Source organism: Chelonia mydas, chromosome 21 (genome assembly GCF_015237465.2).
Source record: "Chelonia mydas isolate rCheMyd1 chromosome 21, rCheMyd1.pri.v2, whole genome shotgun sequence".
Lineage (NCBI taxonomy): Eukaryota > Metazoa > Chordata > Testudines > Cheloniidae > Chelonia > Chelonia mydas.
The window spans coordinates 5,892,785-5,911,432 of NC_051261.2; the positions used below are offsets into that span (position 1 = coordinate 5,892,785).

Here is an 18,648-nt window from a genome sequence, read left to right on the forward strand (position 1 = left end):
CTGTTGCCAATGAACAGTCTTCATGTGATAATGGTTCCTACCCGCCTGAGCTGCCCTGGAACTGGAGAACTAGGAGGGTGAAAGACTATGTCCTATCCCTAATCGCCTGAGTCATCCCATTTCCCGATCTACTGCAAATATGCTGCTCTTCTCCTTCGCACTCACGCAAGACAGGCTGTGACCGGAGAACCCCACCCTCCATGCTTTCAGGGAGATTCTCCATGGCATTGCGCCTGATAGACTCATTTGCACCTGTGCAAAGTGAGTTGAAAATGCTCCCAAACCAGTTTAGCTTCAGCTCTGTGCAAGCTTGAAAGCTCGTCTCTCTCACCAAGAGAAGTTGGTCCAATAAAAGATATGACCTCACCCACCTTGTCTGTCTAATATCCTGGGTCTGGCAGGGTTACAACAACACTGCACCACACCAGTTTGGCAGTGTTCTTATGCCCATTTGGCACAGGAGTAAATGACTGTACCAGGTGCAACTTAAGGTAGTGGGGAATCAGGCCCACCACACCCACTAAATCTGACTGCGCTTGTGGGAAAAGGTTGTAATAAAGAGGTGGGAAGCTTTATAGTGCAGAGCATCTACTCTCCAGGCTGCACGCACAGGAGAATGTCTTTGGGCAGCTGACCATCTGTAAATATGCCGAGGGAGCAGAGCTAAGGGTTCTTCACATGCTCATCATCTCTCTGCAAATCCTTCTTTGTCAGCAAGCCAAGAAAGAACGTCGGACGGGGAAAAAAGGCACCGAGGATTTTCTCTTGTCGGTTTCCATACTTTCAATGCAACAGACTAAACTGAGCCGTCAAATGAGCAGTCAATGAAGCAACCTATTGACTAAGCCAAATGATGACAGCAGTGCATTCCATTTGTGATCAGATTGCTGGTATTAACAGGGATCTCTTCATGTGCTGCCGCTCAGCTTCGCGTCAGCAGTTCCATTATAACCACACACACACACACACACACCCCCATTCAGGGATTTATAGAGCTCAGCCATAAAAAAGTTTGTTTGGGCCTAAGGTTGGGGCATGAGGTTTTTACATCTAGAGCAATGTGTTTTACCGAATCCTCAAAGAACAGTAAGTTAAAAGGTTCTTTAAGGAGAATTTTCTAACAGAGATCAGATTTCAGAGTAACAGCCGTGTTAGTCTGTATTCGCAAAAAGAAAAGGAGGACTTGTGGCACCTTAGAGACTAACCAATTTATTTGAGCATGAGCTTTCGTGAGCTACAGCTCACTTCATCGGATGCATACTGTGGAAATTGCCGAAGACATTATATACACAGACACCATGAAACAATACCTCCTCCCACCCCACTCTCCTGCTGGTAATAGCTACCAGAGATGTGCCCCAAACCCAAACCACAGGTCTAGCGCACGCATGCGTGCGTGTGTGTGTGTGTATCGGGGGAGGGGTTACACTCATATGCTGAGACACAAACAGTCTGGCACTAAAATGAGGGGTTGTCTGAAAGGACTGTACTCAGAGGTTCTTGTGAAGCGTCCTTCAGTCCTTTCTCCTTGGTGGCTGTTCGATCACCACCATCTGCTTTCCCCTTGTGCTATGTTTACTGACCATGGCATGCCAACTCTAATTAGTGTTCCAGCTAATCCTTCAGGGCTGGCCTTACCATGAGGTGAACTGAGGCAGCCGCCTCAGGTGCCTTGGGGGGAGAGGGGGGTTGCCACTAGGACCCAGCGTTTCAAAGTTTTGGCCCAAGCGAGGGGGCATGGGGGCGTCATTTGAGCTCCCCGCCTCAGGTGCCAAAATGTTGTGGGCCGGCCCTGTAATCCTTAAAGCATATTTTAGGCACAAAGTCAGGCCCATGAGCTGGGAATTTATGCTCAGGAAGAGGGCACATGGCTGATGATGGGGAGGCTCTTGGGGGAATTTAAGCTGAACCCCCTCAAACAGCACAGAAATGAAATAGCTCAACCAGAAGTGAAACGTCTGAGGTGAGGAGGAGTTGGCATGACAATCCCCTAGCCCGTCTCAGCTCCAACCTCCCTCTGCCTCTGTGCCCATCAGTCAGAGGGTACAGGACCATGTCATAATCTAGCTGGGTTTTTATACTCTGTTGCTCACCAAGGTATCTGGAAAAACAGGGTGTGTGAAGGGGAAGAAACAGAGTGATGAGTGTGCTGGGCAGGAGAAAGGATGTGGGAAGGGGAGGCCGGAATTTGAAGCAAGAAGAGGAAAAAAGGACTGTGGCCAGCAAGACAACCTGAAGCAAAGAGCTGCTATATGGGTGTTTGAGGCCTAGAATCCTGAAGACTGCAGGGGACTCTGGTTCTTAGCACCCTGAAGCTAAGAGAATCTATGTAGTGGGTTGGGACCTGCAACCTAAAGCAAAGAGACACAGAGGTGGTGATGGAGGAGGGTGGAACAGGCTTACGGCCTCTATCCTAACACAAAAAGAGGCCTGGGGAACTGATTGGGAATGATTGGAAACGGCCTGGGAGACTCAGAGGAGAGCCAGCTTTAAGGTAACTTGCAAAGGATTTTTTAAAATATCGAGTTTGTGCTCTTTTTTGCTTTGTTCTGATGGCTAAAGAATGCCAGAACGTCTGCGAGAGAGGGTTTTTTTTGCTTGTTTCTTACCTTAGAAATATCAGGTGCGATGAGTCTGAGTTTTAAATGATGCCAAGCATCATTTCGCTTGTTGGCGCTTATGGCTCAGCTGCACCCGTGCTCAGCAGCAGGGTCATTTTTCAGAAAGCTGGAACCTGTCCATCGGGTGACAGCCAAAGATCTCCCGAGCTGATGCCAGTGCATTTCTGGGCTTGCCAAGTGCCTGTTTTAACGGTGCTAAGAGATCCAGAAATTAAAGGAGGAATCTGCACCCAAGAGCACAGCTGTGGGGAGAAATGAACGGCCTTTGCTCTGAGCTGGCAGCTGAGACTTTTTCAGTAAATATCAGAGAAATATAGTTTTTGCTTTCAAACATTTCACCTGCACCTCCTGGCAGCAGCCTGAATTCATCCCTGATGTGATTCCCGCCGAGCAGAGTTTGACCCAGGGTGAATTTGGCCAGGTAATTGTGACTGTTATAGTCCTGGGGGAGTGGATGTCTGAGGGGATTGGTAGCGGGACATAGAACCTTTCAGCTCAAGGCTGACTGCTTCTATCCATTTCAGCTCAAGTATAACCAAAAGCTGCGACCACCTGCTGTTTGGCATTCCCTCTGTGAAATGAGTTGGTGGGTCGCCGTTCTGCCTCCAGCAGACAATTGTCCAAGGGAGAAAAACCTCCAGACGAACAGGTGCTTTGAAAGAAAGTCCACACTCTGTGTTGAGTCCAAACCCACCCCCTCCTCTGGTGTCTGGCTTTATTAACAAAGAACTAACATCAGAAAAGTTCAGCCCAACCCTTCTGTTCGGGCTTGGTTCCTTCTTCAAGACTGGTCAGCCCACACCCTAGTTCCCAGAGAGCCACTCCCACCCCCTTTATGTCCAGGTGCATAACTAGCCACTTGCCTCAGTTAGTCAGCAGAACTGACTTAACCCTTTTTCAGCAGGATTAACTTCTGCTAACAGGATAGGGTTTCCAGGCAAACACTGCCAGCCTTTTACAGTCCATCACAACTGGCATTATAATTGGCATCCGTGGGCTCTTTGAGCAAAGAGGACAATTGTTGACTAGACCATGAACTGCCCCTCATCCCCTCAAGTTAATTCCTTCAGGTCAGGGTGGGGCAGGTCAGCACAGTTGAAACTTGCAGCACCGCTCTCCATAGCTCCCCTATCATCTTGGAGATCTCTTCCTCAGCTCGCAGGATGATATATCACCCTTTCCCACAGCTAAATCCATAGGGTATCACTCCCATCCCCTACATGTGCCCCTTTCCCATTGCATGAAGGTGGAGGAGCATGTATGATGTCATCTGCATATAATCCCAAATCCCTGCCCCTCTGCCAGCAGTGAGGAGACATTTGTGTGACAAGATTACAGAGATTAGCTCCATTAGCATAAACAACTCCCGGGGCTGGCCCTAATCCAGTGAGACATACGCAGTTGCAGCTCACACAGCGGCATTTATTGCCTTTATTGACATGCCCTCCAGGACACCGGCTGGAGGAGGTTTTTTCCATTGTTTGTAGGTCAGGCCAGGGGACCGAACAACCATGTGAATTCTGCAATCATCCTCTGATTAGCCCAGCCACCCATTAACGGGACACTCTCCCAAGGGCTTTTCTTCTCCCCGTATTGTTACTTATTGTTCCTCAAATGCTTCAGTCCCTCAGTTGTCATCATCAGAATAGGAGCTCCTTGGGGCAGGGACCTGTCTTTTTACATCTTTTAGCAAGGCCAATTGGGAGCTGCATAAATAAGAGAATGTTTTCAATTGTTTGTAATTAAGACCTTGGTCCCAAGTCTTCCTTACTCTGGTCTTGTGCTTGGTGCAGGAATACAGATGGCTAGAGGGGGTACCTTTAAACCACCTCTGCATTCCACATATTCTTAAGCTTTGCAGTCCCCAGCATCAGTTAGAGCAGACTCAAGGCTGCTTCAGCTTACGCTCTGCTTTCCATGGCTCCCTGATGTACATTAAGGGAGCACAGCAGGAAATTCCTTCCTGACCCCTATGCCCTGAAGCATGAAACTCACCTACTTATATCTTAATATGTATCAGAGATGGGCCTGAGCTGTGAAGTTCATGACCGGATTTGAATTCTGGGGTGTTCAGTTCAGCCAGTCACAGATGCATGAGCCAGTCCCAAAGTTTGAACCCAGCTCCGAATGTCCCCAAAGTGAAGAGTCAAAGTATTGGTTCGGTCTCATCTCCAATGCCTCAGAAGCCTGAAAATAAAAAGCCCATCTCTATTGATTTGATTTGGTTCCATTTGTCAGACATCGATTTCCTCCTCCCCAGCCCATTTCTAATGGAGTTTGGTTTGGTTTGTTCGCTCCTTTATCTGTAGCACTTTATATGGGAATGCCATCAGCATAGCTGCCAAGGTTCCTTCCCCACTCTGAACTCTAGGGTACAGATGTGGGAACCTACATGAAAACCTCCTAAGTTTACTTTTACCAGCTTAGGTTAAAACTTCCCCAAAGTACAAAATTATTTTACCCTTGGATTTCCACTGCCACCACCAAACTTTATCTGGGTTTACTGGGAAACGTGGTTTGGATACATCTTTTCCCCCAAAATCCTCCCAACTCTTGCACCCTACTTCCTGGGGAAGGTTTGGTAAAAATCCTCACCAATTTGCATAGGTGACCACAGACCCAAACCCTTGGATCTTAGAACAATGAAAAAGCATTCAGTTTTCTTACAAGAAGACTTTTAATAGAAGTAAAGGAATCACCTCTGTAAAATCAGGATGGTAGATATCTTACAGGGTAATTAGATTCAAAACATAGAGAATCCCTCTAGGCAAAACCTTAAGTTACAAAAAAGACACAGAGACAGGAATAGTCATTCTATTCAGCACAGTTCTTTTCTCAGCCATTTAAAGAAATCATAATCTAACACATACCTAGCTAGATTACTTACTAAAAGTTCTAAGACTCCATTCCTGTTCTGTCCCCGGCAAAAGCAGCATAAAGACAGACACAGACCCTTTGTTTTTCTCCCTCCTCCCAGCTTTTGAAAGTATCTTGTCTCCTCATTGGTCATTTTGGTCAGGTGCCAGCGAGGTTACCTTTAGCTTCTTAACCCTTTACAGGTAAGAGGATTTTTCCTCTGGCCAGGAGGGATTTTAAAGGGGTTTACCCTTCCCTTTATATTTATGACAATAGCCCTAGGCTCTTGCCCGTGTAAAAAGCTTTTCAGAGTACAAGAGAGATGTCCATTCACATACAGCAGAGCACTGCATCCCCTAACACCGTGCTGTGACACTGGTTCAGTATGGATTCAGAGGAAAGGGGTGGCCTGGTTCTTGGCCTTTTAGAGCCACTGCTCATTCATCAATAGAGACACTAAGGTTCAAACAGGCCATGAGTGGAAATGAATTTGCAGGTTATAGTGAAACTACAGATGACATCATAAAACCACACAGGACGCTATCCAACAGTTCCCCTCCTTACTGGAATTTGGGAAAGGCAGCATCAGGGACAGGAGGCTTTACTTGTATTCCTCAGTCAGGATTGCTACTTTGCATAGATAGCTCTAGGTCATAAACTAACCTGCTGTTTGGGCTGATGTATTATCTGGGTCTGAGAATACATCCTTCCAGCTGTTTCCTAATTCAAGTGACAGGTGTTGCCATCTCTCCACTGCAGCTAGCGTTTTTATTTGCGGAAGAGTTAGCAATAGGTGACAAGAAGTCGCACCTGGATGAAATTCACCACTTAAGTCCCACTTAACCCCGCAAGATAGTGAGACTTAAGTTGGGGTGTAGGCCTTACACTTGCCCACCGCATGGGTCCAGAGCTGGTCAGACACAGCCATCTCTGGTGGACCCTAACATCAAACTGCGAGCAGAAACAGCTGCCCTGTCTCTTTGCTCACGGAAGCTCATTCCCTTGACAGGTCACATGCTTAGCCACCAATGACACGTTCAAGGCCACATCCTCAAACATGGTCACGCCACCATGACAATGTGTGTGCAAATCCTGCATGTGTGCATACAAATGGGGTAATTGCGCATCACGAATAGAGCAGTTTTGTCTGGACACTCTCTGGTTCGCCTGTGCAACAGGATCACTGGCACTGTTAGTAGCCTCCATTATTTGTGGTTGAAGCCTTATTGTGCAGCGCATTGTGCAACGCACACGCTAAGAAACAATCTCTGCCCCTAAGAGCTTGCAATCTAAACAGACAATACAAAGGGTGGGAGAGAAAACAGACATCCAGATCATTTAGACTGTAAATTCCTTCGTCAGGGATCATCTTTTTGTTCTGTGTTTGTACGGTGCCAGTGGGGTCCTGGTCCCTGACGCGGTCTCTGAGGCACAATACAAATAATCTAACAGTGAGAGGTATGTGGTCACATTTAATGAGTGACTACAGAACACCACCAGGGGAAATGATTTGCCTACGGTCATACAGCAGGCAGAGCTGGGCAGGGAACCCAGGTCTCTTGACACTACAGTGACACGACCCTAACTTTGTCACCTTGTTGCTGCTGGCAGCCGATACCAGCTTGCTTTCAAAGTCCTGGGGTGTCACTGATTCTTTGGACCAACCTAGGTTCGTTTCCTGATTCCAGCTTAATGGACCCAAAAGGGAAAGAGAAGGCAGCAGCTGTCATTTGTTTCCCACCCGAAAGGTCGGGCACCTCCCCTGTGTAGCTTTACTGACTCACACCCAGTCTTTTCCCTGGCCGGTCTTATCTGCGTTCCGCAGCAGGTGTCCGCTCCCCAAGAGGTGGGTGGCGCAGCGGATGGAACGTTCTCTGTTCTCTGTTGCAGTGGAAAAACACTCGGGTTGGTGAGGTGACGAAAATGACAGACTGCAACTGCCATGGGCCACGCAGAGCAGCTGTTCCCGGGAAATGCTGGAGGAGCTTTGCTCTGAAACCCACGCGTCTGCCCTGGTGTGCTTAACCAATAATGCGGGATTACATCGCACCCGGCTAGAGCCTGGTATGCAGTGCGAGCCAGAAATAAACCTGTTTACATAGCAACCTGGAGAAATAGCAACAGCAGGCTAAGTGAGGTGTGTCTTCTTTTTTTTTTTTTTAAATAATCTTTTTTGTTTTTGAAGGACTTTGTTTACATTTCCAGAGAGTTTTGGTTGCAGTGTCAATTTCACAGGCTGCGTCCTGGAGCCTAAATATGCTTTACTCTCATCCCAGTGGTTCTGCAAACAGCGTTAGCCACACAGCCTAGCCCTCCACAAGTTCAGCACCATATATGACAGGGGTAGTATTATATTAAACATTTAAATACATTCAAGGATGTGGAGTGCTCAAACTATGGTAATAAAGGCCATGAAAGTACCTAAAACAGATACAGCTGGTGTGGTAGTACCTAAAGGCCTCAACCAACTTGGGCTCTATTGTGCTAGGTGCTGTACAAACATGTTATAACTGACAGTACCTGCCCCTAAGAGCTTGCAGGTTTTATTCCCACTTTACAGATGGGGAAATAGAGTCAGCAAGGTTAAGTGACTTGCCCGGATCACACAGTGGCCAAGCCAGGATTAGAACACTAGTGAGCCTGGTGGCTAGTCTTGTGTTCTAATCACTAGAGAGTTCAAATCCTTGCTCTGAGACTAACGCACATGCTCATACAACACACAGGGCCAGTTCAAGGATTGGGCAAGCAGGGCCCCTGCCATACGCATTATGCCCCTGGGCTCTTATTTTGGATCTGCTCCACTGATTCCCCAGCTGTGGGGGGGGGGGCGGGGGGCGGGAATTGGTTGGTTTCTTTTTGCTTGACCACTTTGGGGGCAAAACCGCTAGATATGCCCCTGATAATATGTTCTTGATACTGAAAAGATTGTTTGAACAATAAACATGCCGTGGGCATTCATCATAGTCAAAATAAGACAAAGTAGGGCTATTTTTTAAGGTCATAGAGAAAAGTGAGTCCAGAGTGAAAGAGCCTGCCCTGTGCTAGCAGGATGAGAGGTGAGTAAATGGGTCGGCAAAGGGATCAGAACTGATTCCATATGAAGAGATGCAACAGTGATACTACTTACAAGCAGCTTTTCACCTGGAGATCTCAAAGCACTTTACAAAGGAAGGTAAGGATCTCTCTCCCCGTTTCGCAGATTGGGAACTGAAGCAGGTCACTTGCCCAGGTCACAATACAGCTCAGTGGCAGATCTAGAAACAGAACTCAGGTCACCTGACTCCCATTCCAGCTCTTTTCATTGGCCCACACCGCTTGCTTTCTTAACCATCCCAAAAGATTACTACTTTCCACCTGGGAAGGAGCCTGCCTAAAGCACCAGGAGAAGACCCTGAATGGGATTTCAGTCCCTGCCTGCAACCACTCACTCTTTAACATATATCCCCATCTCCTGAATTTGTCATGGCCCTTTGGGAATTAAGTGACCCATCTTTCAGAAAATGCTGGATTCTTTATCAACCCACTGCGGGGAAAAAATGAGGTCAGGACTCACAGAAAATATTTGCACAGGAGCTGACTTATTGACTGTGTATAATTAGATACAGTTTAACTAACAAACAGTCCAAATGATGCATGATCCTGTGGTTTTAATTTAATAGGAAATATGAATCACCCAAAGATATTTATATTTATGTCGTTCTCACAAATCCCATCACACTGGGCTGTGTCAGAGGCTCATGCTTGACTCCTACAATCCACTACAGTGGCTAAAGAGAGGAACGGAAATTGTTGCAATGGACTATATGATCACATTGCCATAGGGAAAACAGGGGAATCCAGAGGAAGGAATTTGGGGGTTTGTATTTGCCCACTCTTTTCTTGCTATCTTGTTACTTCTCCAAACAACCCGTCTGTGTCTCTCACAGTGCAAAATAGAAAGACAAGGGAGCTGGAACTCGGCTGCATACACTGTGACTATAGCAGTCACATGTAACTGATCCCTCAGTGGCTTTTCTCCATGCAATTGTCATGGTCGAAAATGTCCTGAATCAGCACCAGCTGGCTGGAAAATGAATGCTGTGCTGTGCACTCCTACCTCTGCCCCCCTCCCCACAAAGAGCTGGAGGTTTCCCCATCCCCCTACTCACCACTGACAGGGATTTAACAATCATCGGAAACATACCAGCGCTGCAGCCATGCCCAGAACAGGCCAAATGGTGCCAGAAGAAAAGAACGAACGAAAAAAGAATGACGGGTGAGATTTTCAAAAGAGACTGAGAGAGGTGGGAGCCCTAATCCCATTGAAATATAAGGTGAGTTGGGCACCTAACTCATTTGAAAGTCACACTCAGACTGCAGCTCAAGTTAAAAGACATCAGAAATTAAAATGCCCTTTGCCCTCTGTAGCAATCATACCACAAGCTCTAGAATAGGCTTCCAAGGAAGGTTGTAGAATCCCCATCATTGGAGGTTTTAAGGAGCGTTTAAGGTTTTAAGGTTGGACAAACACCTGTCAGGGATGGTCTAGGAGGTTTACTTGGTCCTGCCTCAGCAGAGGGGGCTGGATTTGACGACCTCTCAGCCAGACATGTCTATGATTCTGTCATTTTATAACCTTTCTGACTTCAGATCTCTCCTCACCTATGGCAGTTTTTTTCCCCATACTGACAATACTGTTACTTTTAGATAACCCAAAGGGTGTGCTGGGTGTTCCATAAGCCAAACAGAAAGACTGGGTTCCTGACTCCAAAAAACTGGCAAGCTATGTCACCGATCCCAAAATCTGGCCGTGCAGATGATCTCTCATGCAGAGCCATAGCTGATGGCCTGTCCCTATATCTACAAGGAGTCCTTGCTTAAAACAACAAACGAAATCCTAAGTAAGGGCTAGATTGAGATACTCTTACTCACATTGAGTAGAACCTTACTTTTCAAGTCATCATACTGAAATGAAAGGGTCTGTGTGGAGAGCAAGATACTAATACTCAGCCTCAGTAAAAGTATCAGAATCTAGTCTACACTGGAAAGTTACACCAGTATAAGGCAGAGTGTGAATTTAAATCACTAGAGTTACCTGGATATAAAGCCCCCTGCAGACTCTCTTCTCACAGTGCCTTCCTCTGGTTTAGTTTGTAGGCGTTTGGAAGCAGTTCAAGTTAAGCTGCAGAAAGCCCCTCATTCCGGAATGAGGGCTGGTTGGCACTTCAGATTTAGGTCAGCTTAATGACATCGCTAAGGACTGGAAAAAATTTCATGCCCCGTGTCGCGTAGTTAAGCTGACCTAAGCCCCAGTGTGGACACAATTGGGTTAGGGGAAGAATCCTTCCATTGATATAGCCTCTCAGAGAAGGATTTGCTACAGAGACAGAAGAACCCCTTCCATTGCTACAGGAAGTGTCTACACATCAGCATTATAGCAATTTAACTACGCTGGTATTTTTATACCAGTATAACTGGAAAACTCTCCCATGTAGGCAAGCTCTAAGAGAACAGAAAACCACCCTCCTGAAGAACAAAGGAGCCAGAACTGGGCACTTTCCCAGCCTTTGGGGAAATCACGACAGGAATAGCTACAAGTTTGATGTCCCTCCCTCTCCCCCGCACCCCCAGCCCCAGTTGCTCAGCAACACTGCCTTGCAAACACAACTCTTAAACAGTCAGGGTGTAGTGCCCATCCTGAGACGATTTGAAGTCTCTTATAAGCAGAAATCAACAAGGCCTGGAACAGGCCCAGTTCTTGTTGGTGTATGGAGTTGGGGCAGGCCATGCAGCAGGAGTCAGTTGGCCAGCATGCTAATGGACTGGCCCCCCTGCTGTCTCTGCTGCCCCAGTGGGGCTGCTGTTGCCAGCATCACTCAAACTGATGTGGTGTCCCATGTGTGTCTATTTATAGCAGACACTCCTGAGCAACAGGAGAGAGTTTTCAGGATGGCAAACTCCATCCCCCACTCCACAGCTGAACAGCTGAGCTTAGTACCCCAAACCACTCGGCAGCCACTATCACAGCTTTGGGGCTGCAGCATAGATGATCAGCACTTCAGACTTCCCTGGCCCACCCACGCCAGGCAAGAGCTGGTGGGTTCAGATAGCTATGTCCTGGCCCCTGGCCAGTCCTAACTCACACTACGCCCCTGCTACCTACACACTGCCCAGGACTCAGTACAATGCACTCCTATAGAGTTGTGCTCTGGGGTGCACAGGGAGTGAAAGCCCCCTGTGCTGGATCCCAAGGCCATGCACTTCTTGAACAGGGAAGGGGGTGGTGTTGCATGCAGAAACCTTGGCAGCAGGAACAGAAGGGCAGGCTTTGTTCCATGCTTTGTTGGGAGCTGGTCAGGTTTAGATTGGGTTTAAGAGGGGGATTAGGTTGAATCGGGGCTAAAGTTCCACCGTAGATTCTAAAGCACCAAAATCTTCCACCATCCCCTCCCATCTCATGAGATCAGCTGCCCTGGTGAGATTTCTGCCACCTTTGGTCCATGCTTGATGCCTAAGGCAGGCTGCAGTTGAAGCTCAGCTAATTCACTAGCGGGCAGTAAGCCGCGTTAACAATGTATCAGCCTGCACAGCAGCCATAGATTCAGTCAGGACTAAGCCTGGACACCACTGCTTCTAGGCCATGGAAGAGGTCAGTGGCAGGTCAGCATGGGAAACTTCAGCTGCCATTGCCAGCATCTGTGCAGCAGAAACCTGCATGCTTAAAAAAAAATCCCATTGGCAGCCTGTCACGGAGTGTGGGGGAGTCCAGGCCCTGCACCCCTCTTCCAGGGATTCACTGAGACTCTCAGCCAGCCAGTAAAACAGAAGGTTTATTGGACAACAGGAACACAGTCCAAAACAGAGCTTGTGGGTACACCCAGGACCCCTCAGTCAAGTCCCTTCTGGGGGAGCAGGGAGCTTAGACCCCAGCCCTGGGGTTCCCTGTGTTTCTCCACCCAGCCCCAAACTGAAACTAAACCCCCCCCCCAGCAGGTTCCCTTCTGCAGCCTGTCTTCACATTCCTGGGCAGAGGTGTTACCTCCCCCTCCCCCTCCTGGCTCAGGTTACAGGCTCTCAGGTCTCCCATCCCCAGGGCACATTCCCAGGTCAACACTCCCCCCTCCCTGCTGCGTCACATCGTCACACAGCCATACATTTCAAATCTGACGGCGGCTTAAACTTAGCACTGGGTGAGCATACACAGCACAGGTCAGCAAGGACCTGTGAAAAAGATCCGTGATTTTCTATAGTGCAGTCAGATTAGCTTATTTAGAGCTCTTTCCCTATCTCCTTCCCAAGACCCATCTCCTGATTTGCACCCCTAGCTCCCAATGACATCAGCTGAAGTTGTGGGGACGCTGGGTTTCTGAAAAATCAGGTCCTTGCTGAATATAGACCCTCCTGCTGCTCCATTGAGTCTACCATCAATCAGGCTATTCTCAACAGAAACCTAGAATTCAAGGGATCAAGGATCCAGTTTTGCCAATTCCTGAGCACCTTCAACTTTCATTAAAGCCAAGGAGCTGAATGCTCTCAGTGCAGGAATGAGTCCGAACTGTGATTTTTGTGCACACTGTCCAATCAAACTCCTTTTGCTCCTTTCCCAATTATAGGACATCTTTGTCAAGCCAATGTGACATGGTATGTTTCCACTAGAAATAACAACACAAAACTAGAAGCGTTTATCCAAGCCCATCTTCTTCTTTCGCCCTCATTTGAATGTTGATGGCTCTGGTGCTTTGGAACCTGCATCTGAACCACGCCTATTCCGGTTTTGAAAAGCTAAAGATGCAGATAGGTGCTTAGCAGGAGAAAGTGCCTTGGCCTCGAACTCCCACTGCAATGAAGGTGCTTTGGAAAATACCACTGTCTATCTGCATCTCTAGGCACCTAAATAGCTTTAAAAATTGGGCCCTAAATGCCTTGCCCAAGGTCATACGTAAATCTGTGGTGGAGTAAGAATTAACCCAGGTCTCCAGAGTCCCAGGCTAGCGCCTAACGACTACATTATGCTTCCTCTCATCGGCTGCCTTTCAGACCAGGGCATCACAGATCACATCACACATTTGAGAATAAAGTGTGGAATCTACCAAACAGAAAATTAGGAGTATTCTTACAAGAATTATGTAACACAAGTTAGGCTTTATAAGTCGAACAGCTGCCCGCGCTAGTATTCTAATAGAACATATATAATGTACTGCATTAGTTCACAATGCGATTCCAGAATAAGATACAGAAAGAAATCAAGCTGTATAGGCAAGGTTTTCAAGTGAGATTTGAAGAAGGCTCAAGAGATGCAGGGAGGCTGTTGGAAATGACATGAGCTGCAGGGGCGAAGGCGCTCTCACCACCATTAATAGGATTGCGAAGGAAGGAACCCAGAGAAGCACGGGCTCGACACAAGCGCTGAGGGAGAGAAGGCATCTTTACTGTTCATGAGCACATCTGCAGAACGTGTGCTCGAATGCAGCCCCTGACTCCCAAGGCAGACACTGTCTCCACTCCATTTCTATCCCATTTCAAATAAGAGCAGGCAAGCTGTACAACATTCAGATGAATGAACCCTGCATAGCACAACAGTAACGAAGGTGATTTCATGAGGAATATACAACCTGCCTGGGGGGGGTGGGGGGAGAGAGCCATCTCTGCTTGCACATATTTATTTTGTGCTTTTTGATTGTCCATGTACTGACATGTCGAGTGCAGCTAACCACTGGTGTAAATTACTTACATGACCTTTCCTGCTTGATGACATTACGGCCAGTATGTCAGTTACCCAGAACTCAAATATAATTTCATTTATGTCATCCATCATCAACATCCTGCAAAGATGCTGACAGCTTTTAGCATTAATGCTACTGTAATCAAACATTGTAGCAGAGTTGCTGTGTGGAAGATGGATACTTATTTAAAGGTTTAGAGCATATTACCATTTTAAATTAGTCCACAATGTGCCCAGGGCCGTACTAGAGAAATGAGAACAGTCACCCACAATGAATCACATCAGTAACTTTTGTCTTATTTTTATATTTCTTCAAGATGCCCATTCCCCCACCCCCACCCCTGTATCTAACTAGTAACATAGGGCTCATCAGATGGAACACACAGCTAGCTCACCCCTCTGGCACTGGGTACATCCTGTTTGTTACCTCATCCTTCCAACCTAGCCCAACTGTTTGTGTCATCCTCCTATTGCAAACTACCTGCCTTGCAGACTGTGAACTCTCTAAGGCAAGGACTGTCCTCTTTGCTACCTGTCCACAGAGTGCCTAACTCAACCAGGCCCTGATCCCTCACTTGGTCTCCTAGATGATACTATAACGCAAATAATAAATAAGTTAAACAGCCCCAGAATCCAGTCACTAACTGCTGGATACATCAGAAGAAAATTCAACACCCCTAACCCCTGGTACCAAATCTAGCTGTGTGATAACATACCATGGGGAAGAGGAGTTCCTCCTGACCTCTGCCAGTGGTCAGCTTATCACTGAAGAATGAGGACTGGTAACGGGGGTGGTGTAATTGCAGATGTCATTCTTCAGATCAGGATTTAACCCATTTTTTAAAAGATCTCATGTTAAATCATCTGCCTTAACAAGAGCCTGCAGTAAAAAGTTCCACAGGTTAATTATGCATTATTTCTTTAATTCCATCTCACTCTTAGATATGCTTTTATTCCCCTTCTCCTCTGTGGTAGAGTCATGCCTTTGCTTCCCATCCCCCTTCCCCAAAAACCAAAAACAAAGCAAATACAAAACAAAAATGTGCTTCTCTGCGATCTCCACTTTCAAAGCGAAAGACCATATGGTTTTCAGAGCTAGCAGGAGGAATGCAACTCCTTACATGGTTTCACTCCCCGGCTAGAGGAAGGGGCTGACACTTTGTCATCTTTAAGAGCTGTTCTCAGCAGCCAGGAATTGGCAGGGTTATGTCTGCAAGCATCTCGTGCAGAGGCTGCTGATTAAGAAAAGCATTGTCCTTGCAGCCTAAGCAAGCTAAGGTGCACATGAGGGAAAATTCATCTGAAGCTTCATTTGCGGGGAAAAGAGGAAAACTCGTTATGTCAAAGTACCAGTGACTCCTTCCTGCACTTTTGCATTATCAGAGAAAGACTCCCACTTCAGTTTCACAATCCTCCCTTTGCTTGCATCTCATTCCTTATAAGCTCAGACTGCATGGATTCCTTGCACCACAGATGTCTGCCACTTGCGGAAATTAGGCACGTTTATTACCTCGCTATAAACACTGGCGAGAGACAGCGATGGTACGGGTGGAAAATGTTTGGTGTGTATCAAGTTCAGCCAAGCCAAAGAACATGCATTCTTGCTACTACAACAGCATGATCACCCGAGAAAAAAAAAGCATCTTTGATCTTGGGCATCTTTGCTCCTGGATTCATCAGAAGTGTTTATAAAGCTTTATTTATTAATATGACAGAAGGTAAAAATAGCGCTTAACACCCATTCATTTTCTGTGACCAAAAAGTTTGCACGATTCACCTCAAGCTTTTATAACTGTGGCTAGAACAAATTTATTTGCTGATGCCTAAAGCCAAACAAGTTATGGGCAAAATTCTCCTTTTCGATCCACAGAGAATCTTGACTCAGGTATTCTGCTCTCCCTCCCAGTAGGAACTGTCTATAAGCAGGAATCAAGAGCACCCACATTGTTACGGGAGGCTGCTGACCTGTACCTAGACAATAGGAACTAAGCAGCAACATCAGAACCATTTTCACTTCTACTGAACGTTCCAACTCAAAGTTCTGGGTGGTGCTGTGCAGAAGGTATTGCCTGGCCGCCCCTTGGTGGCAGTGGGATCATGGGGCATCGTCCACCTTTGTTTGGGCACCTCTGAAACACCACAGACCTCCTGTAACTAGAGACACACAAGGGGCTTGTCTCCACTAGGAAAAGTCTGCGACCATTTCCTACAATTGCTAACACCGATTCAGCTCGACCAGCGTTAGCAATGTTGGGAGCTCGGGGCCCTTGGCCTTTGAAGCACTGTGTCATCGAACCCTATTTAGAGCAGCTCTAATTGGCACAGTCCTTAAAATGCCAGCGGCACCAGTACACTAGCACTCCCAATATCACTAGCACCAGTGCAGCTTAATCCTTTGGCTGAGGCTTAGACATATCTGCCAGAAATATCAACACAAGAAGTGGCTAGGGATTTTGGGTGCCTATTTTGAGACACCCTAAAGGGGCCTGATCTTTAGAGAGTGCTGATCACCCACTCTCTGAAAATTCAGCTCCTTTTAAGATGTCTCAAGTTGGGCATCACAAAAAATTGAGGCCTCAAAATTACTAGTTACACTGAAAATCTTGGTCCATCTAGATAAATCAACTAGGCTGCTTTAAAAATCTCAACGTATATGCTTAAAAAAAAGACACTAAACACTAGGGACTCGAGACAGAGCTGTGCTAAGCAATAACTCACTTGCCAAATTGACTGCAGTTGCATTTTTAAATCACTTTGTGCTAAATGGTCCCTCTATGTCTAACGGCAATGCCTTCTTATTATGCAAAGTGAAAAGCTGAGCCCATTGAACCCAAAGAAATATTGCTAAATGGAAAAGTAAATCTTTCCATCTTCTGCCTGTCCAAGTGATCTATGACTGTCGTCTTAAATGTGTAATTTTTCTCTTTAATAATCCAAGATTAATTAGTGAACGCTAGTTTTTCCACAGTGGAAGCACATATCTCACATTACAAATTACAGGCCAGATTGTGAATTTCTTCCTTCTATTGGCAAGCAACTACTCGAATAATTAATTTCACAAAGACAGATCCAGATCTTATGTTGGCATTCCTTAATAGGTCAAAGTGAAGCCCCTACTGCTGTTTAAATGTAGCTTTAGTATTTAATTCCTTGCTTCCTTAAACTGCAGCATGAAACAAAATTGTTTGGGAGTGCATAGTACTGCACATTGTAATTGCTCTCAATTTCAGAATTTGTCTAATACTGTAGTAACACACAGTACAACAGAGTGATGTGAAATATCTCAAGGGACACTATGTATGAGAATACTACAAACTCACATAATAGCCTCATTGAAAAACATTGTTAACAGTGAAAGTCCTACCAAAATAAATGCTCTTGGCAGACAAGCGGAGCAGGAACTAGTTACGAAAAAAAAATCTAAAATATACTCAAGTTTCAATGGGTATTTTACAACAAACCGAGGACTGTAAACAGGTTTGTTTTAATTTTAAAAAATTGCCATTCAATGGAATTATATAGGAAAATCCACTCGCTCTCCCATTGTAAAAGTCTCCTAATTGAAGGCTATCCTTAAATCAATCATTTGAGAACTAATATACTTTTCTGTTTTAGTTCAGTTGGTTACATTGGTCAATAATGGGCAGTGACTGAGTTCACAAAAATTAAGTGCTTCTTTATGAAACATGCAGGATTTAATCCTGTATGCTGTAGCTACGCAGGTCTTTTTATGGCAGTGTGACTTCAGCTTCAAACTATTCAAATATCTCACTGGGTAGCCCACTGTACACAAATGTAGGTTTCTATTAAAAGCAAATCTTTCCTAAGTAGCTATTGCTGGGTTTTTCCTTCCAGCCTAGGGATTAAAGGGATTCTGGCTCCACAACAAAAACCTCCAATGGATTAAATAAGAAAGTGATGACTCAAGAATGCTGTGGCAGAACTTTGAGATGTTCAAATGCAGCGCTGCTAATGAGAACATTTGTCAGGTCATTCACATTTAGCATGAACATATTGAAATTGTAGATGTTCACAGTAAGTTTTCCTCTGATTCAAGGAGAGTAGATTTAAGTATACAGCGAAGGTGAAAACTTCCAGTCTGAAAAAAGATTTTTAGGTTCAGATTCAAGTAGTTGATATTTTAGATCCTTTCCCTCGCAATTACAGTACAGCTTGCTATTTTTATTTGTTGCTGTTGTTGGTTGGTTTGTTTGGTTTTTAGTAGAATTATAGCTTGCTTTCCTTCTCACTTAATCTTCTGGTTCCCTCCCTCTGCATGCAAAACATGCCGCATTTTACCACATGGTAAATATCTCTTGTAAATGCTGACATTTTTCAATTGCGCTCTAGTGAAGTGCCACAGAGAGTAGTAGTGGCCAATGCAAGTTAGGTTATACCACCCAGAAACAATTAATGCACTTAAAAAAAAAAAGTCAAGTATTTCTTTTAGGAATTTGCACAGACTGTTGC

At 45.8% G+C, this 18,648-nt stretch overlaps 1 long non-coding RNA gene across 1 annotated transcript; it reads right to left on the reverse strand.

Moving 5' to 3' along the window:
* Positions 1-3,374: 3,374 nt before the first annotated feature.
* Positions 3,375-5,563, reverse strand: LOC122463432. The gene is made up of 3 exons (XR_006286803.1): positions 5,509-5,563; positions 4,617-4,808; positions 3,375-4,327 (listed from the first exon to the last, which is right to left on the reverse strand). It is a non-coding gene; the product is annotated as an uncharacterized LOC122463432 (long non-coding RNA).
* Between the last annotated feature and the right edge of the window lie 13,085 nt (positions 5,564-18,648).